The sequence below is a fragment of the Epinephelus moara genome, chromosome 11 (genome assembly GCF_006386435.1).
Source record: "Epinephelus moara isolate mb chromosome 11, YSFRI_EMoa_1.0, whole genome shotgun sequence".
NCBI lineage: Eukaryota > Metazoa > Chordata > Actinopteri > Perciformes > Serranidae > Epinephelus > Epinephelus moara.
Genome location: NC_065516.1, coordinates 17,653,737 through 17,678,758, shown reverse-complemented (window position 1 = coordinate 17,678,758; position 25,022 = coordinate 17,653,737). Strand labels below are relative to the sequence as shown.

The window sequence follows — 25,022 nt, the reverse complement described above, 5'->3', positions numbered from 1 at the left end:
ACTTACAGACTTATTGAACTTGGCACATGTATGGAGAATTGTCCTGCCAGTAGCTTGAATATTGTATGGAGTCAGTGCCTATCTCATGCACATGTGCAGCTGCTCATTGTTGAGCCTGGAACACTACTTGGTTTTAATGAAGTTCATCGAAAGCTGACACACAGAAAAGTTCATATGATGCGCATGAAAAGTGCAAATCTAACATATTCGTGGTTTGCGGAAACGTACAATGCCAACATATTCTCCTGGCGACTGGGCTGTCATGCTCCATGCTGTTATCTCTCTTACATTGCTGTTCTCAGCTGTCTACACAAAGTGAACAGTCAATTTGATTGGCTTAATTGAGTGAGGTTATTGCTATATTAACAAGATTAGATGTGCCTGCGGTCTATAGCTGCCACTCTGCAAAGATTACTATTTATTCTCGTTATCTTATAAGAAATTGGTCATGGGTACGGGTAGAACCATCATTCAGTGTGGGCTCTGATCGCGGTTCGCCATTCGTGACGTTGGGCTTAATATATTGACAGGACTTTAAAAGGTTGGTTTGACTTTTTGGAAAATATTCACTTTGCTTTCTTGTTGAGAGTTAGATAAGAAGATTTATACCATTTTCAGATCTATAAGCCAAATGTAATGCTACAGCTAGGAGCCTGTTAGCTTACCTTAGCATAAAGACTGGAAGCAGGTGGAAACAGCTAGCCTGGCTGACCCAGAGGGTACGATGCTCTGTGTACCAGCACCTCTAAAGCTCACTAATTATTTACAAATAGTTTATTATAGTCCTGCACATAACCAGAGAGAGTTGGATAGTTTCCCCTCCTACCCAGTGTTATACTAAGCTAACGGGTCCTGGCTTTAGCTTAATGCTAAGTGCACAAGTATGACAGTTCAATCAGGAGAGACAGAAGAATGAAGTCAAGATAATATTCTTCTTTGGTGCTTGGACACAAGAGGGAGACATTTTGTGATGAAGGGACATCTGAGCGGCAGCAGGATAAATTCCCCCATGGAGTCCAGACACTGGTGGTGGTGGTGGTGGCTGATGACTCTAAGGCGGATGGCTGATGAGACGTATGAGGCTGATGAATCCGTAAAGACTAGGTGTTGATGGGGAAGTGGAGGACGCGCACGACTAAAGAACCATATTTAAAATGAGGAGCAATAAGAAAATAGGCTGACAGAGAAGGTGCATCACTGTGCTATTGATTTATAGTGAATCAGCTGATGACTCTGAGGCTGCTGACTCCAAAGGTAGAGGAGGCTGATGAATCCGTAAAGACTAGGTGGTGACTGGGAGGTGGAGGGTGCGTATGACCCCAGCAAGAAAGAACTACAGCAGAGAAAGAACCATATTTAAAATGAGGAGCAGTGAGATGATAGGCTGACAGAGAGGGTGTGTCGCTGTGCTATTGGTTGATTGTGAATCAGCTGATGACTCAGTTGACCTACCCAGACAATGACACCTAGAGATAGTGAGTGGGCATGAGTGCAAGGAGTGAATGACAGGGTGACAAAGAGACTTACAGCCAGAGCATGAATTGTCTTCCTGACTGAACTTTGGCTAGAGCTTCATTTGTATGGATCTTCTTATCTAACAGGGCAAAAAAGCAAATAAATGTATCTCTCAAAATGTCAAACTATTTCTCAATCAATGAAAATGTTTCAACAATTAAGTTTATTATTAATAATTGTTTGAGTCAAGCAAAAAACAGCAATCATTTACTGCCTTTCTGCTGCATTCATCTATTGAACAATTTCGACATCGAACTGAACACAAAAGGCACCAATAAAAAAAAAAGCATTATACTTATGTGTATGTGGGAACTGGAAAGTGTAAGAGCTGCTTGGTCTGTTCAGGAAAATGAGGAGTTAGATGTTCAAAACCCCGACGGCTAAGCGGAGCTGTTTCCACCCATTCCTGTTTGCACGGTCCACAGGGTTCACATTAAAACACAGACTTTTACACTGCGCTATATGTAAAGCAAACAGAGAGTGGACCTTGTGGACTCGTTGATGAGCTGAAACATCTTTTATCAATTGTAGATTTGTGTTTTACAGATGTGTGATGAGTAATTTCTCAGACTTTATCGCTCATCAGCTATTCAGCTATAAAACCACTAAGTGCATCTGAATGAACTCGACCCATAGAGGACTGTGATATGATTAGTTCATCCTTGTGTAAAGTGTCCCTTGGCCCTTTTACGACCAGTACGCACACACATACACACACACACAGAAATGAATGTGTCCCCATGCAAACACACACAAAGAGAATCTTGAGTGAGGGCAATAAGCTGTTGTGATATCAGCATTTCTAAAGCTTTTTTTTTTTTTTTTTTTGAGGCCTCACGGTAAAACTCGTGTATTCCACCCCCTGCGTCTGAATTATTCAGCTTCAATGCCATTTCTATTCTTAGTACTTCTACTAGTGTTTGGATGGTTGCAGGAGAATCTTAAGTATACAGTAAACAACATAAGTAGCATATGTGTCGCACAGTGCCTTCAGAATAGGAGCAAATCTTACAGCTCCTGCTCATTAGCTCGGCTCTTTCATGTTAACATTGTGGTTAAGAAGGTTCAGATATGTGCATGTGCACATGTAATGAGTTGTAGTTTTCTTGGGCTAAACGATGTGCAACATTAATGGGACGATTAGAGAATGCAACATGTTCAGTGTTCCTTAACTTAAGACCATCATGTTCGCACCATATGGTCTTTGCATTAAATATGTGCATCCATACTGCAAGGTTCAATCAGATACTGCTGTTTACACGTCACTTTTCCAGGCTGGAATTAATTTGCTTCAAGACAAAGAGGCCTGAATTAAATCAAGTGGGAAAAAGCGATAGAGTCTTGAAGGGAACATCAAAGGTTTGCAGACGTCCCTCTGGGCCGTTTCATGAGCATCGATCGAAAATGCTGGGTGGGAACGTGCTTACAGTCTCCCATCCAGTGAAACTGATTTCATCCAGCTACGCCTGAGATCCGCTAATCTCTCAAGTCTGAAATTGTTCTGCGAGGAGCAGCAACAGAAGAAGAAGAAGGGTGAGTGGCAGTTAAGGAAAAGATGGGGAAGGTGAAGCTGAAAGTAGGTGACATCTGCTGCAGAGCTGCTGCGATCAATGCTGCCACAAATAAAACCATGATGTTTTCATTTGAGATGTTATGCAACACAGATTCCTCACACATTCACCTCTAAGTAAAAAAAATAGAGTTGAAATTTGGATATAATTCTGTAAAGCACACTCATTACGCTTTTTACTGTTACAAGGCTGTCATTGCCATGGCAGCATCAGCAGAATTTATAATGATGTAGAATGATTAATAATTTACATTAATATGCCCTGTGCTTCATCCGCCAGCATCATAAATTTCATAACTCAAATAAATTACAGTGTAATTATAAAGCACAAGATTACTCTGTTGACAGAGTCAATACATGTAAAGCACATTGCAAAATGTGACTTGTAGAGATGCATATATAACAAGCAAGAAACACAGTGTAATGGCTTCTTCTTGGAGTTCTCTGAGAGCTGAGCAGTTTAAGTCTCTGACAAATTGTCCAAGTATGATTTAATGGTAATTGTGGCAACAAAATAATCTAACAGTTAGTTTGCACTCTCTGTGTCATCTTTCATATGTTTGCAACTACCTCCTTTGGTATGAATTATTGATAAATGGCTGGCTGTTGCATGCTGAGACAGAGAGAGGTGGAAAATACGGACTGGATCACACACAGGATCTTCAACCTGTCTGACAACATGCACACAGAAAATGTGATTGAACACTGCTCTTCATATGGCTTTGAAATATACAGTGTATTCAGGTATTCTTTTTTTAAAGTAAATGAATTAAATTTTAATCTTCTTGAATTGTTTTGTTGACAAGCCTCAGGGATCAGAGGATTTTATTTATTTCCAACAAGCATCTCTGTGTATTTTTCTGTCTCTCAGCCTCAAGACAAGTTCCGACAGAGCCAGGCTATTTCACACACTTTGATGTGTAGGCTAGCGTCATGGGTGTACTGTACTTGCAAGATGCTGTGACGCAAATAAGATCACACATGCTTCCTGAGGGACTCGCTGCACCAGCACAAGTTCCCCTTAAAGACGCCACACACAGAAAACCATCTTGAATATGAGCATAACTAGCCTTAAATACACAGTATATACACACACACACACACACACACAGACACACACACACACATGCTCTGCTTGTTTAAGCCTGTGGAGAGCTGTGCTTGTTGTTCTGTAAGGACAGCACCCGAAGATTTACTGCAGTCAGCCTTTTCCCCCAAGAAAAATCAGTCATCACACCAGGATCAGGCAGGATTAAATCATTATGCTGGCGGTTAAAATCAAAGGGGGAGTGAAAATGGTCAAAATTAGCACATGTGAACTGTACAAATCCAGTTCACCTCAGTTCATTCCTAATGCTCCACTGGCAACACAGTTAATCTTATTTGCATACAGTGCAAGTGTGTCCACTCATTATACCTCCGCTTATTTTTCTCTCCCTCTCCATCCCTCTCTGGGCTGTCACAGGGGGAATATTGATTTCACTGACACTTTCAGGGAATGCCTTTATTGACTGACTGCCACCAATAAATTGTTGATTGCAGCTTGATGAAAAGGCTTCAGGCTTCAGTAAATCCCCTGATAACGTCTCAATGCACAATATCCGTATGCAGCGTCACATCCTGATTTGTTTCAACACTGATCACCCCAAAGTCCGCACTAACACACACCAGTAGCCTACAGTATAAGTTGAATCTTTGCTGCTGCTGTTGCCAGGGTTATGCCATTGAAGTATGCAACCTTGTTATTAGATCTAGGCTGCCCGGCAGGCACAGAGCTGAGGCTGGTTTGCTGGTTGGGCTCTCTCCCAGCAGAGTAGCCTCCAGTCATTCATCAGTATCACTGCTAGAGAGAGAGACAGGGAGTGATGGGAGAAGTCTGTGTGATGTGCCTGTGTGCACTGTGCTGCACAATGTCTCTTTTTTTGTGTGTGTGTGTGAGTGCAAGACATATGTGATTTGGATGATAAAAACTGCACTGAAAGATCTCATACTCCATGATACAAATGTCACAGTGCTCTATTATACATATGTTTTGGAGATGGTTTTGGTTATGAATACAACACATGATAATTCAATCTGAATATTTGGCCAAACCTGAAGACAAATGAACATAACAGAAGTAAGTGAAATACACGCACTTAAAAAAAGCTGCTCCTCAGCAGATGGATTCATCTGGCATCATGTGATGGTAAATGTACAAATTTCTTTTTCATTTTTTAATGCTGCTTGAATTGCTGATGATGATGTCCTCCTCCATTGGGGATATTTTGCATTATTCTTGTGTTATTTTTGTCAGGATAGATGTTATTTCTAGTATGGTGTTTTGTTGTGACTGTTGTTTTCTTTTTTACAAAGTATAAGGTTTTGATTTACCACAACAAGACGAGTAACAGGGAGCAGCGTGAATGACAATTGTAAAATACCATATTGTAAATCTTAATTTGGACAATCAGCTTTTTCCACAAAGGTCTGTCAACTCTGGAACACATTACCAACTGAAGTCAAACTGATTACAGATTTAAAATCTTTCATAACAAAGGTCAAGTGCTGGCTAAAAGCAAACCAGAGCTGTACCCACTTTTAGCTAAATGTGCTCGAACTTTAAAAGGGTATTAGTGTTTTGGTGTATAGTGGTATGTCTATTGTAGTAGATGTATTGTGAGATACATTGTGATGTATGTATATACTGTGGTATGTGTATTGTGGTCTATGTATTTATTGTGCCTTCCATGTTTATAGTGTATTGTGGTTGTATAATGATCAATATATCATATATATATATATGATATATTTTTAATTACATTTTAGATCTACATGTAAAAGCCCAACCAGGAATGAGAGTTGAAATTAGCAACAGCTATAAACTCTCTGTGCTACACATCAGTCTCATACTCTGTATTGGAACTATGTTAAATTGCATCGTCCCTATCAAAAATAAATGAATGCATAAATGCAACTGTTTTTTCCCCTTTTAATCAGATAATCTTTTAATCAAATAATTATTTTTCTTTCAACCCAGGGGCATCACTGATAACAATTAGCTTTTAGCTATTGGGTACAGTATGTATTGTGCATTATCACTGCTAAATAAATAATAAATAAATTTGGTCTTATCATCTTGGCTTTAAAATTGTGAATAATTATTCATCTTAGAGAGAAAATAGGCAATAATATAAATAAATAAAAAGTAAACAAAATAATTCAGAAAAATAAGTTAATACTTAGAAAAATATAAAATATATAGAATACACTTCTAGAAATATATATATTAAAAAAAAACAAAAAAAAAACCTTCATAGCTCGAGGTCGATTTACTAGCCTTTTCCAGACCTTTCCTCCTCATAAAATGGATTTTGCTCAGTTTTGATGGGGATGTGGTGTGGCTTAAATGTATAGCATTACTGTATTTAATATATATTTACATAAGTTGTAGTGGGGGACTGAAAACATGTAAAACATTTACTAGGTTTAAGCAAAAGTTTGAAAATAATGTTTTGATCAAATATGAAAATAAATGATCAGACTGTAATACTGAAACTTATAGTGTGTAAATTGCCTTTTGTAAGTTGTTTTTCGTGTGTGTTGTATTTTGTCTTGTTTGCCTGTTTTGGTTTGTTTTGTTGTTGATTTTCATCTATTTTCGGAGTGTGTTAGTGTCTAATATGTTAAATTACTTTATTGTGATGTTTTGCAATGTAGTATTTAAGTATCTGCCATTTTCTGTGAGAGGCCGTGACTTTATTTACATGAATGTGTAGATTAATACATGATGTTCTTGCCTCTATTTGCAGACTGAAATAAATTCAAATCAAATCTTAATGTGACTGATAGACAGATCATTTTTATTTCATTTTGAGGCTGGTATATGAAACCTTTAGAAAATAAGCTAACCTGAGATTAGCTTTTAGCCTTTAGCCTCATTAGCACAGTTATCCTAATTAGTGATAATGAATTGCACCTGGGGCTCCTCACTTTACAGGATACAGTTTAACGCTTTTTCAGTCGTAATTTATCCGCAACAGCAACACCACTGATTATAATAGTGCTATTTATTATTATTTCGACCATTAATTTGAAGTTTTAGGTACAGACTTCCTCTAAAATGTTTTCTGTGTGTGGGATTTGGATGAGAGGACCGGTGGAGGATCCAGACAGCAGCCTGACTCCATGTCGGACCTTCCCTCCCTCCGCTCATGTGAAGCGCTGTTTCATACGTCCAGTGATGCCTCTGCAGCCCGCAGACGGAGCGATACAGGAAGATACTCCAGTGTATGGGACCTTACCATCCAAGTGACGTCCTATATGATAAATCCCGACTTGTTACATCCTGAAGGCAAAGCAGCAGTTTCGGCGACATTCACAGGATTACTCTGGAGACGCTTCTCGGACGGCCTGCGTTGACAAGGTAGGGGGGCAAATGCGCAAATTGTTTGTCTCGTTTCATTCATCCTGCGGTGGGAATTTGTTTGCACTTGTCATCACTTATAACAGACGCACCTCTTTTATCCTAACATATTTCGTCAGCCACTTTTTCCTCCTCAGTGTGCAGAGTCTAACGTCATGCTGCTCGTTTTCATGTATCCAGCTTGTGCATGATGGGCTGTATTGATTGTATGTACTGGCACAACTTTCTTATAAACCACACACTGAAAGAAATTAGGCAATTCCTTTCGCCAAAGTTGTTAGACTGCGTTTTGCGCCCGTTGGCACGTTCACAACCGTCCTCACCACTAAGTGATAATGAGGCAAGGGTAAAATACCCAATCACCCAATCGGTGCGCCTTGACGGAACAAGCGCGTCTGCAATTGCGTCTTTGGCATTTTAACATGAGGATATGATGCAGATTTTGCTTCTTCTGCAACATTAACATAGCTTGGGATATAGAAAAAAAAAGCTGCCTGCTTCCACTTGTGGGACGAGGATACAGTAATGGCCAGCAGAACATGTGCCATCATTTCACTGTGCCCAAAGCTTTGAGGTGTTCATGTAACCACATCATGCTTGACACTGTACACACTCCACTCATGGCTTCTGGAGCATCATGCTTCATCCCTATATTCCTATAGCCGTGCCAATCTGCTCTATGGGTTTGTTCTCTCAGTCTGCTCCATGGGTTCATTCTGGCTCTCCATCTCCTCTGAAATTGGCTTGCTTTTGCATGTGGTCTGCACACACAGCACTGCTCCACGCTCAGTGTGTGACTCCAGTCATTAAAACACTGCCACAAGTAGTAGCCCGTGAGATTCAGTCGGCATAAACGAACACTACATCTGTAAATTACTCTCTAGACTTACACCAGCTGCGATATGAATGGATCACTTGTCTGACGCAAATGCACAACTAGTTCGTCTACTAGAATAAAGCTATGTTAATGGCTCCTGGTGTAGATGAAAATTATATGCCATTAGGAGAGACTCTGTAATTATTGTTGTGTGTGTGGAGAGGCGCTGAGCCAATTGGAATAAAAGCAATTGTTATTCTGACTCCAGCTGAGGTAAAGCAAGACTCAAGGACGATAGGAAGGGATCACGGCTATGAGGCCAATCAAGTATAAAGAAGCTATTAGCGCCCCTACCTTAATGAATTAAGCACTTAAATAATACAGGAATGTTGACTCAAAGCTGCAGGCCACACAGATCTTCCAGATTTGAGGTAATGTACTGCAGGATAAGAGGCATATTTAATGATCCCCCCCCCCTCTCTCTCTTTCTTTATCTTTGCCTACTCCAAGTGAAAGGCATTGCAAGTCAGACATTTTTTCCAGGCGCGTTCTTTTTTTATCTCAAAGAAGCAGCGAACAGTCCCACAATCTGTTGATCTTCCCTCGGCGCCTGTGTCACTTCCTTAAGCCGTAAATGTGCAAGCCATCCTTGTTAAACGCAAGGCCCCAGCATCTGCCCCCCCCCCCATCCCATCCCCCCCGTGTTAGAGACCCTCTGCATCTCGCTTGTATGACTGACTGCAGTGGCTTCATACGACTGTGGAGATGGAGTGTTGGAGGTGCTGAACCCTCAACCTTGCGCCTGTGCTTCATTAGCTCCCCTTTTTGTCTTGATGCTGTTATCAGCTGTAGTACCTTCCCCCGGTATCATTTTCATATATCTCAGCCAGCTCACAGATGATAAGAATGTAAGAACGCACCGTTATGAAGGTCTTTTGTGACTGCCTCTTTTCATTCCCGTGTCAATTAGCAGAGGGCAAGCCCTGCTCCTGTCGTTGTTGTGCTGTTGTCGAACTAAGCGGCGCCAGTTTAGTTAAAACACGATGAGATCTGCTCTCCTACAAAATACCTGTAAACACTCCTCCAGCTGCCTGCTTTCCACGCACTGCCTGTGGAATATTAAGGATGCTTTCGAGGGGAGATAAGGGCTTCTGAATATTTTAAAATCTCCGTATATTTTTCACACTTCCTCTCCCATACCCTGCAAGTCTCGCTTCGCCGTGTAATTATGCAGATAATGCTGCTTGGATGTAAACGTGTTCTCACAGGCAGTCCACATGGCCTTGTTTGTGTGTTTGCTGTTCTGTCTTGAGCTTTTCTTTGAAGCCATGGAACCCTGAAATTAAAATGAAATTATAAAAGGACCATCAGATTGGAGCAGCCCGAGGGGCAGAAGGAGGCTAAGACTAGTGGTGGCACAAATATTGCTTTCTAACACCCCAAGGCTTTACAATAAAAATAAGGGATGATGATGGCAATGACGATTTTGCAACGCACAGTGATGACATAGCTGTTACTCATAACTTGTCCCCCTCAGGTTTTATTAGGGAAGGCCAGAAGTCACAATCATGTCGTAATGATGGTTGTGGATGACAGCGATGATGAGTCAGCTATAGCAGTATTCTCTGATGTGCTGTAGTTCCGGGCTGTGTTCTTTTCTTTGTTGAATTTTAATTACACTGCACTGTTCAACTGAGCAGAGCCTCGTCAGGTCCCACATCGTCTTGTCGCTTTTCAGTGGTTCACTTCGGAGAGCAGGATATCTTCCATTTCTGAGGCTTCTCCCTCACACCAATAAGACTTAGTAGTTTGGCTTGAGGGGACTCTTCAAGCACTCCTGTTCCAGTCCTGTAATCTCAGCCTGCGCACTTTCCGCTGCACTTAGTTGCTGAGATCGGTCGTACAGGAGCTGTCAGCAGGCCAATTTAATTTCTTCATCTTTTCTCCTGTGGAATTTTTCCTCTGTGCCACCTCGGGGGAAACCAGTGGCGAACCTTGTATTTTTTATATTTTTTAAAAGGCGAAGTTTAGAGAGAGATGAACTTCTGTACAGCCTGGTATTCACTGAAGACTACAGAAGAAGTGTGTGTGCCACTGCCCATCAAACAGGCCTCGCTGACTGTACCAGATTGTTACACACACATAATGATGATAGACTCAGTGCTCGAAATAAATTTACTAATCCCGCTCCTCTGAGATTATCTGCCTTTTGAGGAGTTTTAGGCTGGAAAAAAAATCACTTTCTGCTCCCCAGGATTTAATCTTAATAACTCATCTAGTTTCTAAATGTCAGCAGCCGCCATAACATGTTCATTTAGCCGCCCCGTTCACTCAAAGAAGTGTTTCACTCCTAGAGAGATGGTCTTTTCAGAAATCTAGGCTGTAGTAGATTGAAGCAAATACTTTTGAAATTGGTGCTATGTGACCAGAGAAAACAGAGGAGGAAGGCTGTGGCATTTCATTTTGCTCAAGAGGTAGAAAACCTACAACTTACAGAATGCACTGGACCAATACGCACTCCCGCAAGTGGGTGACGTAATGCGACCTTGACTGTTTTTCCACAGGAAATATTATGGTGGCCGACTTGTCAAAAATGATCAGCATTAACAGAACACAAATTCTCATATTACAGGTAAACAGTGCACTAAAATATGTTTCTGAAGACATTTTAGGTGACAAATAGGCAATAGAGTAACAGAATCTTGGTTTATATTATATCAGCACTGCTTAGTTTTACATAGTTTTTACAATACAGGAAACAGTATGGCACCCACTTCCTGTTCACAATTTCTCATATTACAGGCAAACAGTGCACTAAAATCTGTTTCTGAAGACATTTTAGGGGAGAAATAGGGAAAACAGTAACAGAATCTTGGTTTATATTTGACCAGGGAGAGGTCAGAGAGAGGTGAATCTCTTGATCCTCTTCCATTCTCTTTGTGTACATGGTGGCGGGCATCCGAAAATGCGGTAGAACAATCTGTAGTTGGAGTAACAGCGGATTTGAGCTGAGAGATGAGCGGGGAGATCTGGGCGTTGGTGAGATCGTTATGATACAAAGCTGGTTGAAAATTGGCTAAGTATCTCTTAATTGACAAGTGTAATTCATTTGGAGGTCAAAGTCATTACTGCGACACTGTGCTGCAGCTGAAGCATGAGGCAAAATACACTTACTGATGATGTCACTTTGCTGTGTATACATTATTCTGCTGAGGGAGCTGTGTGTGCGCAGCAGCTGTAAAGTCACAGCTATTGAATGTCTGATGAAGAACATTGTTTACCATCACAGCTTCCCCTTCATGCCTGCAGGACTTACTACAGTCTATGCCTCAGGCTTTCTCTCTGTGTTGATAGTGTGTGTTTCTCCACACACATTATGAACACATACGCTTACAGTATGTCTTAACACATCATTATCTCCCCACAGTTCTGTCGAGCCTTCTGTAGTGTCCGTCTTTCATTTGTGAGGAGATGGTAACAGCCACGGCGGTCTCACCTTTTTTTGTCTCCGCAAACATGCAGTGACACTGAGTCCCTTTGCATGTGTGATGCCATTCATGCCCCGGCACGCTCCGTTGAAATGCTTTGATGTGATAGCCTGCTTTTTATGTGCCTTTCACCAGAAACTAGGGCACTCATTTGTTGATATAAAGACATACTGTAGACCTGCATTCGACAGGGGACAATGTCAATTCTGGTGGGAGAGCAAGGGAAAGGGGAAGAGAGGCATGTTTGTATGCCTTCCAGCTATTGGAGCATGCTCCGACTGTGAAAGGCCACTGCCATTGTTGGGTAACATAATCCACTAGGGAGGCCTTCGGCCAGACACTGGGGAGGACTGCCTGTACACGCCCCCCCCCCCCCCCCCCCCTCTCTCTCTCTCAGTGCAGATGCATATCCCTTTCTGTGCTGGAATCAGCTGCTGAATGCAAAGCAATTTTCAACTGTTACTGAACCTGTGTGTGGGGTGATAGTGCACACATCCCCTTATTGTTGCCATTTTAAACACAAACTCTCTGCTAGCTGACTGGCTTGTTTAAACAGCCGTATTGATAGTGGTATATTCTGATATTCTTCAGTGGTGGCGAGCGGCTGAATGGAGAAATATACAAACAGCTACCTCCTCTAGGGGAAAAAGTCACTGCAGAGATAACTCTCTCTGAATGGTTTTAATGAATTATGGTGGTGTGTATGGTGTATCACCCGAAGAACTGATACCAACCATAATGCGTCTGTGAGCAGATTTGTGGTTTGATAGTGGAATCGGTGGCTCACAATGGATTATATACAGACGCATGCCTCAGTGTCGGATTGCTTGCAATCTAATAAGTACAGGCATTATTTCCCATCATGGTATATTGTAGGAGGCTATGCACGTAGACATGCACTCAGGCTGCATATTCCCACACGGACACAGACACACTCATACACACAGAATAGACATACACTTGAGGGAAAATCAACCTGTTTGCGGCTGCCTGATCAGCCAGTTTTTGTTGTGCAAACTGCTTACTATAGGCCCGTTTCCACTGAAGAAGTTCCTGGTACTATTTGGGGGGCAGGAACTACTACAGGAACATCCTCTCATTCGGCCCTCTCAACCGCCGTGTCTCCACTGAGCGGAGTACGAGGAAGGTTCCTGTGAAGTTACGGGCTGCCTCTGGATGTTACGTAATCGTTGCGCAACCATTTTGACCGGGGCGACGTAGGGATGCCATTAGCCGATAGCGGTGTCTGTAATAACTCACTAAATGGCCCATGAAAAAAATATTCTTTCCAGCGGATATCTTAGTTACAACATGATTGAGCTAACTGGGGTAGTTTCATGTCATATCCGACAACAGGAGGCTTTTAACAGATGACGTCCTGATGTTAACTTTGCTGCTGCTGTTAGCTGATGCTTTCTAGACATCGTGATTTCCCAAAACTGAATAAATACCACACATATCAACACAAAACTGCTTTGCTAGCTCAATCATGTTGTAACTAAGATATCCGCTGGAAAGAATATTTTTTTCACGGGCCATTTAGTGAGTTTTTTTTACATGGCGGCGAAAGCTATATGAACGAGCTAACCCTCGTCTGCTGAGTTTTAAAAATGCCGGCTATTTTGTTGCTTTCTGTTGACGTCACATCCCTCCTTGAGTATATCCAATCAGCACCAAGTAATCCCCAAGCCCCAGCCAGGAGTCTTTCGGGGCCGTTCTGAGTACCTACTCCGAGGCAGGGACTTGTTTAGCCCCCGTAAAAGTTCCGGAACTCTGTCCTTCGGGGGTGGTTCCTGCGGTGGAGACATGCACCAACAGCCCCGGCCCCGTAAAATTACCCCGAAGTTCCTGCGGTGGAAACAGGCCTTATCATGGGTGGACTCTGAGACAATGGGCCTCTGGGTTCAGATTAGGGATGGGAATCACCAGAGGAATCACGTTACAATATTATCATGATACGTAAGTCGTGATACAATATTGCGATTTTAAATATGTTGCTATATGCTGATTATTACAACAAAATATTTTGGGATATATTGCGCTTTATTACCTTTTTTTTAACTGTAAATTATGTCCCCCGAAGGAAAATTTTGTCAGCAGCAGCAAAATGTGTCTAGTGAACTGAAAAAGCAGTTAATTGTATTATTCTAGTTGGCTACCAAAAGTTTAATGTATTTGTAATGTTTATAATTTATATAGTAAAAAAATCGAGACTGTGTGACGATACGATATCGCCAAAAATATTGCGATACTATGCTGTATCGATTTTTTTCTCCACCCCAAACTCCGATATGCAAAAGGCCCCCCCACCTTTGGTACACAGGGGTAATACACACAGACTTTGTGTTGTTTTGTGTCTCTATGTTGCTGCTATGCATCATTTGGAGATTTTGTGTCTCTTTAGGGTAATTTTGTGTCTTTTTTGGGGTCATTTTGCAGCATTTTGTAGTTATTTTTTGTCTCTTTGCAGCTCTTTTGCATCTCTTTTGTGGTCTTTTTTAGTCTCCTCCAGATCAGTATGTGTTTGAGTTTCATTTTGCAGGTGAAGGTCAGGTGAAGCCCTGACACTTTGGGCCCCTGGTCTTGTGCCTGGTAGGCCTGTTCAATAATCCATCCATGCATACTATGTGTTTTCTATGTTTCAGGTTTGCAATGTGTAGCTCAGCTTGTAAAGCCTGGTGTAATCATGTGGAAGACAACTCTTAATACATACAGTAATATGGCTATTGTCTCTTCTGGTCAATTTTGATATATTTTGAGAACAGGAGTCGAAGGAATCGCTGAACTAATTTTAAGCCAGACAAATCTGACTATGGTACACTGATGCAATGAAGTGAAGTCCCTCCACTTCTATTTCTAACCTTATCAGGTTATCGGATATCATAAAAAGTCAAATAGCAGTCATGCTGTTAAAATGATTTTTCATAAAAGGTTCCCATGTTCACTTTTCTCACTTACAATTTCATATTCTCTGCGAGTGAACAGCTCCTTGCCGCTAAGTGAAGCCCCTCATCGCCTCAATTGTGAGGGCTCTGCATGCGAGTGGGTAGTAGACATATTTTTTGTTCAAATAGCTTTTTTTATGAAACAACATTTTGCTATATGAAAGGCACATATCCATTAGAAAGCAATCATTCCCTCAGAAATGGCAATATGCTAATGTTTGTACAAACATCACGCATATTTCGAAACAGGGTTTTCTCCTATAATTCCAAACATCATTTATAGCCTAATCTAAGATCTGCAAAGCCAGTGGCAGAGTTGATGCTTATTTCTTTGTACCACAGTCTGTTAGCATGTGTACAGAGTAAAGCCAGAGAGACTAATTTGCATGCAGACTGAAGCTTTAGGAAAGTCTTGACGGCTTGTCTACTAGACTGACAGTGATGAGAGAGAGGGCTGATCCCTGTTTTGAGAGGACTTTGACAAGATCTCACTGTTTTGCCAGAAGGCACTAATGATTATGATATCAGTGGAACAATGCAAGGTAACTCTGAGTGGTGTGTGTGCTCTTTATCACATAATAATTTAAGTGCACAGAGTCAATTTGAAAGCAAATTTATATTTTTTGACCAAATAATAGGCAATTTAGTTTCATCCAAACAGTGCCAGACGAAAGCATGTCATAACATCAATTGCTTGTTATTGAACAGATAGACACTTTTTATAGTCTGACGGTCGTCTAGACATGATAATAGCTTCTGTTATCATAGCAACATTTTAAAAAGGTGTGTCATTCCCCAGGCGTCTGCAGGGATAAATTATTTCACAGGGCATAATGTTTTCATAGCGAATATCAAACCTCAGCCGCCTAGATGGGATGATGGGTGGAACAGGTATGGGCCACAATCATTGTCGTGTCAACCTATTTAACCTCCACACAGCCCAGGTGTCACATCCTGTAATAACAAATTAATGTGACATTTTCACCGTTCCCTGACACTGATGAGGGATTTTGCAATCCAGCCCAGATGCTGATCTGTCTTGTTCCATCACTTCCTGCAATATTTAGAACTGATCCACCGTCAAAAAGTGATAACAATTATAATGTCTTGTTTTGGAGATGCATATTTGATGACCTGTCATGGTCGATGTAATCCTTGGTGATAAATAAATTACATTTGTATTAAAAAAACACCATGTTTCATCAGTTAAATGCTTTTAATGTGGAGCAGCAATAGTGTGAAATGTTGGCTTTGCTTTGGCAGTAACTTAATACAGCTCTGATATGGTGTTTTCTTGATGCATTGCAAGACAATCATCTACGATACATCGCAATGTCTGTTTAACCAAAGAAGTAGATAATACTAAAGTATTTATTCACTGCATTGTGGTGTCATTTTCACAGAATTTTACAGCTGAGATTAAACAATGTGCAAAAAAGTGCATTGAGTCTTAGCTTACTGTGTTCATTGTAGGTTGACTTACAGCTGAGGGAGCTTCAGCCATTTTCTCAAGGACGAGATCAGGATGATGGTGAATCAGGTGGCTGTGCATGTTTGCCATGTTTCCCCAGCCCAGTCACCAGGAAAAAAATCTGGCATTCTAAATTTCTGCAGGTGGGCTACACCCTGGACAGGTCACCAGACTATCACAGGGCTGACACATAGAGACAGACAACCATTCACGCTCACATTCACACCTACGGCCAATTTAGAGTCACCAGTTAACCTGCATGTCTTTGGACTGTTGGAGGAAGCCGGAGTACCCAGGGAAAACCCACGCTGACACGAGGAGAACATGCAAACTCCACACAGCAGGGCTGTGGTTGATCTGCACCAGGGACAGTTGTGAGATCTGCCCAGCCACGCACATGTAGTGACAGGGTTAACTGTTAGCATCACATGATCACTTAATGGCTATTATCAGCTTTAAGGACAGAGTCAAGCCGTTGCTGTTGGTGTTACTTTGTGGTGCTGAATGTTAGCCACAGCTGCTGTTTTAGCTTGTGCTAACTGGGCAGATGTTAAACTGACTGTTGACTGCTGAGGAGAGAGGCTCTGGAGACTTCAGTTGGGAGTCAGGATGGTCTGGGCCAAAAAAGGATTTGACAAAAAAAGGATCAAATGCAGGTATTGGTTGACTGGAGACATTTCAGTACTACTTGGTACTGGGTTATTTTGGTAGATACCTTAAATGTATTGAGTACCCATACCCAGCCTTACTGTCCGTTCCACCTCTAATTGAGAGATATGGCCATTGCAGAAAAAACATACCAACCATAAATTAAAAATAGAGTTTGATTTTATGAAAATCTCTAGAATCATAACTGTAGGCAAAATCCCACTTTAGAATTATTAGTCCAGTTTCCATCAAGGTTTTCCTCTCATCATATTTTCCCCCTGGACCGTGAAACAGCTTGTTGCTCACAGTGTCAGTTTGGTGAGGATAGGCTTAGTGGAGCAGTGAGGGGGCTTCTCTTGACCTGCCAGCATCCCTCCACGCCACAGCTTTCTGCAGTGCCCTGCAGCAGCTGGCCTGGCTGGCTCTCAGTGGCTGTGACAGGAGAAAGGAGGATGACGAAGATCTCCCCAGCTCTGACTCCTCTCTGAGTCGCCGGGCGCTGTCACACAGCGAGAGAGCGCGTGATCACAGTTACATTCAGCCATTTTAAAGCTCATAGGCAAGTGTGGTTCCGCAAAGCTGCCGCACATTACTGATCCACAGGGACAGATTTTATATGTCCCTTATAAAGTTTTAGGGGAAGTATTTTGCAATCTGCTAATAATATTGTTTTATTGAAACTCATCAGAATTCAATGAACTCCTTATTTATTGGCGTCTCTTACATGAATTTAATTTACAGCCTCTCCCTTCAGCAGAGAATACACAGTTGTTGGCATTAACGTGTCACGTGCCTGACAAGAGTCCAGACTGTCATGTGACCCAACATCAAGGAAAGCCTTTGTGAGCACAGCACCTGTTTATTTAAAGCAAGGAGATTTATTTAAGAGCTCGTTACACAAGATAAGCTGCAAAAGGTACGGCTCTAAATGCAACAGAAGAGCCTATTTGTAAATGTCCGCAAGTGCCAGGCTTTAAGTGCCTGGCTGGAAGATGAATAGAGGCGATAAGCAAGAGAGGGTAATTTCAACAATGGGTATTTTAGAAGGTAGATATTTTGAGATGACAGCCTTTAATTGATCTCATCACTTTTGAATAGAGTATAATATGGGGCTTTCATTAAGCTCATCTCAACGCTGACAGCACTCTGTCAGCTCAGAGAAAAGTAGAGGGATGGCCTGTGTGGCCTGAATGTTAGAGCAGGAATTCTGATACATCAGTGGCTGTATTTTCTCCCTCTTCCAGCCTTACATGCTCAGTACATGGGCTTACTTTGATCCCAGCTTTGACAATAAGAACCCACAAGAGATGGTTTTGGGCAGAACTGACTGAATAGGGAGGTTTGACACAGTTGTTACGGATCCAAAATGGCGTCAGCGCTGGCTGAAGGCCCCATCGTGTTCTTGATTTTAATTGAGAGAGAGCCCCTCAAGCTTACTGCCAACTTCCCAGTGGAAGAAACCCTACTGGGAACTTTCCCTGCAGTGAAACGTTGAACCACTCATCGTCCTCCTGCGCCAGCATAAGAGGCTCTCAGCTCTTCTATCTTCTGTTGGAAGAGAGCATCTTTTAGAGGCATAAATCATGTGATTGACATTTGAGTGGCAAGACATGTCAGTTAGAAATGTTGTGTACTCGTCTGATTATGTGTATGAAGTACATGCAGATAACATGCAGTAATCTTGATATGGTTGCATGATCCATAGGATTAGTTTGGATTAGGAGAGCTATCCAATTTCACATGACAGCAATAATAATCTGTTTTTGAACTAATAACCTATTAATCGTGCTGGGAGAATATTCCCACATGTAAGCGACGGCAACACTTTTGACCTGACGCTTAGATAATTGATCGAGGAAAGAGGCAGGGGGTTCAGATGTAATCATAACATGCACTTGAATTTTATATAGGGTCCGTGTGCTGTGGAATGTCCATGTGAGGGAAGGCAGGGCCCTAAAACTCTGCCAGATTTCATTTCACGCTCCGCAGAGCACAGCCTCTGAGACGGTGACATTTACATGGCCCTCTATACCACCGCCAGTTGCTGCAGGCCCAAGGCACTGGCTAAATCAGGCACAAGGGCCAATGAATGAGGAGGCAATGCGAGCGGGAGAACAAGGAGGAGATGGCTAATGTGCTGTGCAGGGGAAGCACACAGAGCACATGAGTTTATGCTTTGTGCTGTTTCACATCACACTCGTCTTTAGCATAAAGATCTCTCTTTGGAACATGCATTACAGTATGTGAAATATATGAATTATGCAGTGATGATTTATCATCTTTGTCTCTGTATCATCGCTAAGATGTTCCGTGATAAGTAGCTTCTGTACTGACCTTTGTAAATGATTATGGCTGCTTTGTGCAGCACATATGCAAATCCATGACACCCACAAACATTAATACAGTTCATTTAGGCAGACCCCAGTATGGGAACAAATAGTTCTGTATGTGTCGCAGTGGTGTTGATTGTTTGTGTGTGGGGGAGGAGACCATTGTTGAGTCAGTAAAACCAGCTTTTCCAGGGATTATCTGCTCCAAAGGCCAACTGGTCATCTCCTAACCAAAAGGTCATCAGGCTAGTTTAAATGCTAGTTAACCCCTCCTGCTCCACTTCAACACACTCACTCTATCCCTCCCACTAATCTCATTGGGCCTCAACCTCTAGTAGCTGCTTCACTTCAGCCCGCATGAGTAGTTTAGCCCTTACTGAGCTCCATATCGGCGCTTTTCTTCTTGATGGCGCTCCCCCTGAGAGGTTTCCCAGTAGGTTGAAATAAACATGCAGAGCAGCTGCACATGCTGAAATGTTTCTGGCTGCATTCAAAGGAAACCCTTTGGCAATAGAAGAATGTTTTCTTCCTCTGAAACCATTACAGACTGCTTTCACAGGTCTTCCAGTAAGCTCCTGAAAATGTATGAAGACAATGCACATTTGGTGTATATAATAACCGCACAGGACAACTTGGGCACCGTCTCCTCACGCTGTATCACATGTGAGCATTCTGCTGCCGAACCAGTTTGGCGCAAATTCCCTGCTCCTTTCGGTCTTCAAATCCTGGCTTTTGCTTTTGTTTTTGTTCCCTGGCAAGTCACTTTGCTATGATATTTTTTCCCAGGTGGTGTGAAACTATAGAGCCGCGTGTGTGGAAACACATCAGTCAGTGTGTACTGGGAGACTGGAGGCTGTACAACTCAGAAAAGCTGTGGAGTTGTACGTGACAGCCTTTCATTTGTCTCCAGAAATGCTTTATTTAAATCACAACATATTTCATGAAATGTCGAGCCATCGCCGTCCCTGCACTGTAATCTGACGCAGAAGGCAAAGAGGCAGATGGACAAAATGACGACAGTAGCTCGGGAGCAGGTGGAGGTCAGCGCTGCCACCACGCAGTCTCAACTGGCCTGTTCGTCACGGTGCAGTGAATCAATACGGCTGTCAGATGAGTCCGCGCCGCGAGTCCATTACAAAGTTGTAAATCTAGCTATGGCGCTTACTAACCGCCATAATGAGGTGGTAACAAAGTTATGGAATCATTAGTGAGCATGTGTCCCGGCAGGGCGGCGAGGGAAAGCGAGCTTGGGGAGGTTACAGCATGACAGATGGTGACTGTATGTGTGTGTCAGTGTGTGAATGAGTGAATGCTTGGTGTTGGTACTCGGGGTTGTTTTTGCACAGAAACGAGTGGAAGGAGGACCAGATATGTTATTCAGCTTGGTATATTGATCGTAGCAGGGCCTTGAAAATTGTTGCCAGTTTTGGTTCACTTCTTCTTGGGGAGGGTTTGTTTTGACAGCATGATTTCAATATTGTTTACAGATTGCCATCTTGGCACAATAATATCAGTGTTTCACAAAACTAATGCTTATATTTAGAATCCGATTTGGAAAGTGGTTTAATCCATGTCATATTTCCTGCATAGTTTGTATCATATACCTTTACTGAATTAAGTTGGATTTAAGGCTTCCTAATCAGTCACATTTTCTGAATAATAACTCATCTGAAACAATAATTCAAATGCAGCTAAACCAAATGCCATGTTTGCATTGATTCCTGGATTATCTCTCGGCTTATAGAGACAATCATTTGTCAAATTAAAACCATAGGGATTACAGAAACTAACTGTCACCAGCATTGTTTTTATGATCCACATGAGGCCAGGAACATGAGTTTGTAAAACATATCAATAAAGTGGCGTAAATTAAATGCAGCTCCTCGCGTGGTGTTTTTTAAGTTCAGGCATAAATCACCATGTTGCATTTTGGCTGCAGGGAGAGAAAAAGGGGGGAGGGAGAGGCTGAAACTGTGGTACAAAGCCAAAGCATGACCGATGCCAAGGTGGCAGGCATGGAAGAGGTGGGAGGGAGGGAGAAGATGAGAGGAGAAAAAGCGTATTCACAATCTCATAACCTAATAATGACAGGGGGCCTATTTATGACCAATCATCTAGAGTGCCCCTCTATTTATTGTTGTTTTTTTCATGCAGCTAGCATAGTTAGAGTTTCACGAGGTTATTTTCTTGCGTTTTGTGCAGTGTGAAAAACAACTTTCATGCGGACTTGAAAATGGCTCAAACTACATAATCGTCCCCAGTAAGAAATTCACTGTAATTGTGGTGTGCATGCATCATGCGTAGTAGTCACTGTTTGTCATCCGGCACCCACAGGAAGAAGACAAAATTGGTCACAGCAGTTTTTTTGCTGTTGTTGTCAATCTATGAAAAAAGTAAAGTGTTAGAAATGATCGGTGGAGCATGAGTTTGAATTACGCTGTTGTTTTTTTAAAAGAAAAAAAAATGGAAATGTGTGTCCGTCTTGCCACTTTGTTTCTGCTGACTGGCCTTGGCAGAGCTCACCATGTTGTCTTCTCTCTCCAAAGACTTTTTTTTTTTTTAATAATTGTAACCTCAAAGTGTGAATCCTGCACTTTTGCGAGAGTAGCTTTTTTTTTTTTAACTCCTCTTGTGGCTCTTTACAAGCTCAGATTGTCCTGGCACCTGAGTGACAGTGAATATTGCCCTGCTCCCAATTTCCCACCTGCAGAGGGGCCGGGAAGGGGAGTGAATCAGCAGACCCTTCCATCGACGTCGTCTCCGCTCCGTCTCTCCTCCTCTCTTGACCTCCACACCCACTCATTTGTGACAGAGAAATTTAGTGTCTAGATTTATTAGTAATTTAATTAGCGGGGAAGAAAAAGGTCACAAGCGCCGAGATCTTTGCACATGTGCGTTAGAGAGAGTTCTTTGCTAATTGAGCACAAAATGGACAGACAGCTGGAGGTCAGACATCAGTCTGGCCCCGTGGGCTGAGTGATGGGGGCCGCCGTTGAATTAGCCGGCTTCTCGGCCTGTTATTGGTCGCCACTTTTTCAGGTCACCACTTACGCCTGCATTCTCGCTGAGCCTTTTCAGGGACGTGCCATTTTTAGTATAGATAATCTAGATATACATAATAAAAGTGGTTTTGGGTGGAATTCAGGACAGCAGATTTGCAGCGAGATCAAAATATGTTTTTGGCTGAAACTAAGTGATGGTGTGTGTGTGTTTGTGTGTGATGGTGCTTGCGTGTGTGTGTGACAGAGGGAGGAAGAGAAAGAGAGAAAGATGAATGAATGTCCCTGAGAGCAAGTTAGTGCAGCTTGCAGGATGACTTCAGCACCACGGACAGCGTCTCATGCTTCATGCATATCACAATGCTCTTTTATCTGTATCGCTGCACTCCATCTGTTCCCACACATTCACTCACACACACACACACACACACACACACACACACACACACACACAAATTCAAAAGCGAACTTACGTTTATAGATTAATGAATGTGGCAGTGCAGCAAAGATCTGAGGAACAAGTTTCCGCGATAAGCTCAGCAAACACAAGTTCGCAGCCGGCAAAAGGAGCCAAGCTTAATTTAGCATCACCCGTTATTTTATCTGCTTATTTCCATAGCTGGCTCTGGCACCTAACAAATTACCAGAAAGGATATTTGGAGCAAACACTGACACAAGCCCTCCCAGTCAAAGTTTTGTTTGATTTCTGTTGTTATTGTTTGTGCGAAAATAGAACACCAAAAGAGACTGCGTTTTGTTTATTGAATCAATATAGATATCATCTGAAGCTTCAGTTTGAAACATTCATTCCTGCCCGCTATTGTTTCGTTATCCCCCTCGTTATGACAAGATGTTTGTCTCATTTAAACCACTTTTGTAGCTTGGCTGGCAGTTTCTGTTTAACAGGATGCTCGGTTGAGTGAATGTGATGCTCAGCAGCTCCTATGCAAGAACTGTCCAACACTGCATAGCTAAGATGTAAATGATCAAACCACTCACCCACCTGACAACGCCTGAAGGATCTGGGGACTTCAAGTTGTTTCATCCCCACTGTAATTGAATATTCATTTCCATCTCACTTACTTCCCTGACTCCATTCAGACAGGCGTTTCTTTGAACTTTATATTCTGGATAAGACGGTTCTGGCCCGGATTATACTTTAAAAAGTTCTGGTCTCCCTCTCAGGAATTCTTGTCTTGTTTTCGTTTTTGCGGCATCAAAAAGAAGACCGAGCGTAAAATGCAAACAGGCACCTATTCGCTCACTAATTTGAGATCAGAAAGCAAATCATTTAACGCCATTGTCCCTTTTTGGAATGAGATGTATCTAATGCATGAAAGACAGCAAGCACGCCTTTGTAGCGTAATTAGCAAGTTGTTGAGAAGAGGATGCTGCTTTTTTCTTTCCTTCCCTAAACGCTTTCCACACTGCCAGGCAGACAGACAGTGAAAGCCTGCGTGTCGAAAGCATGAAATACTGGCATCTGTGAGGACACCCAAATCTCCTTGGCGGTTCTGGCAGAGAGAGAGAGGGGAGTGCACAGGCAGCAGAAAATGGCTTAGTCAGGGTCATCACTAGCCAATAGCTTTGGATAGCTGTGACAAGCCAGGGCATTTTCTCAGGCTCCAATAAGCTAAGTGAGAAAAGATCTTCTTGACGCCGCAATGCCAACAAACACTTTTCTCACGGTCTTTATCGGCCATAATTATCATACATTTTATGGAGTGCTTCAGATTGTGGTGTTTATATGACACTTACAGAAGCTCTCAGAGACACAACAGCAGGAAATCTGACATCCAAGGGAAATAAAGTGGCATTTCCTGCGCACTCTTCTGAGAAGAAAAGTTTTATATTTTTTGTTTTGATCACAACACCCACTGTCTGTTGATGTAGTGATGAGAGTGTAGTTTATCTGTTTGTGTAGATGGAAAAATGCTTTGAAACCATAACTATACTTTTTTGGCCGACAATGACCAGATAACAGACTGCAACATGACCATAAAAAAACAACAAAACACACTTTGTACACATATTCTTGCTAGAAATCTTGTGTTGCACCTGAGCTTGCTGACGGAGCTAGGCAACTAGACAAACAAAAGTGTGTAAGTAAGCTACTAACATAATTTTGTAGGCTAATTAGCCTGTTAGCTGCTGCTGAGTGTTGCAGAAATGAGTCCTACAACCCAACAAAGGCAATTAATTTTTTGTTTGGGTTTTTGGTTAGATGCCTAAATAAGGTCTGAGGTTAACACAAGCTCAAGAGATTTTCACATTTTGTTCTATGACATAAAATACTGATGAATTTTGAGGGCTTTACATGTCTTAAAAAAGACAGTTGCTAAGAAGTGCCTAAATGAGACTGTTTATAGCCTAATGTTAGCTTGTTGCTTCTTTCGATTGCATTTCCGCTTCAAAAATCAGAAAAGTGGTGTTCATTTATGAAGATTATCTAGCTAAACAAAACCTGTATCATCAACCTTTGTTTGCCTCAGAGCTTATTGTCTGCAGTAATCCAAAATCCAATGGAAAAATCCCATCGGCTTTTTGTTGAAGGAACCAGGCTGATGTTAAAATACAGGTTGGCCTACAAAAAAAACCCATCATTCCTGCAGCACTCTATACTTTTAGTATGACAGTACATCTCAGGATGTTTGAGTTAGATGCTAAATTATGTGATCCCTATTCACTGACTGTTGCTACCTTGTAAGCTGGCACAAGTTTGTTTACATTGTGCCGCTGCCGGCTCAGCTGTCAATCAAAGACGTACCCAGCCCGCCCACTCAGAGGCTCGAAGGCATATGTTTCTGATGTATCTCCAAAGACCCATTTTCTTT

General features: G+C 42.0%; 1 protein-coding gene across 3 annotated transcripts in view; it reads left to right on the top strand.

The window, feature by feature from the left end:
• Positions 1-7,345: 7,345 nt before the first annotated feature.
• Positions 7,346-25,022, top strand: part of dlgap1b (discs, large (Drosophila) homolog-associated protein 1b) — a 117,205-nt gene continuing 99,528 nt past the window's right edge. For all 3 annotated transcript variants that reach the window (XM_050057293.1, XM_050057292.1, XM_050057294.1), the window contains exon 1: positions 7,346-7,490. The gene's annotated coding sequence lies outside the window, so the exon portion shown is untranslated. The remainder of the gene's footprint in view (positions 7,491-25,022) is intronic.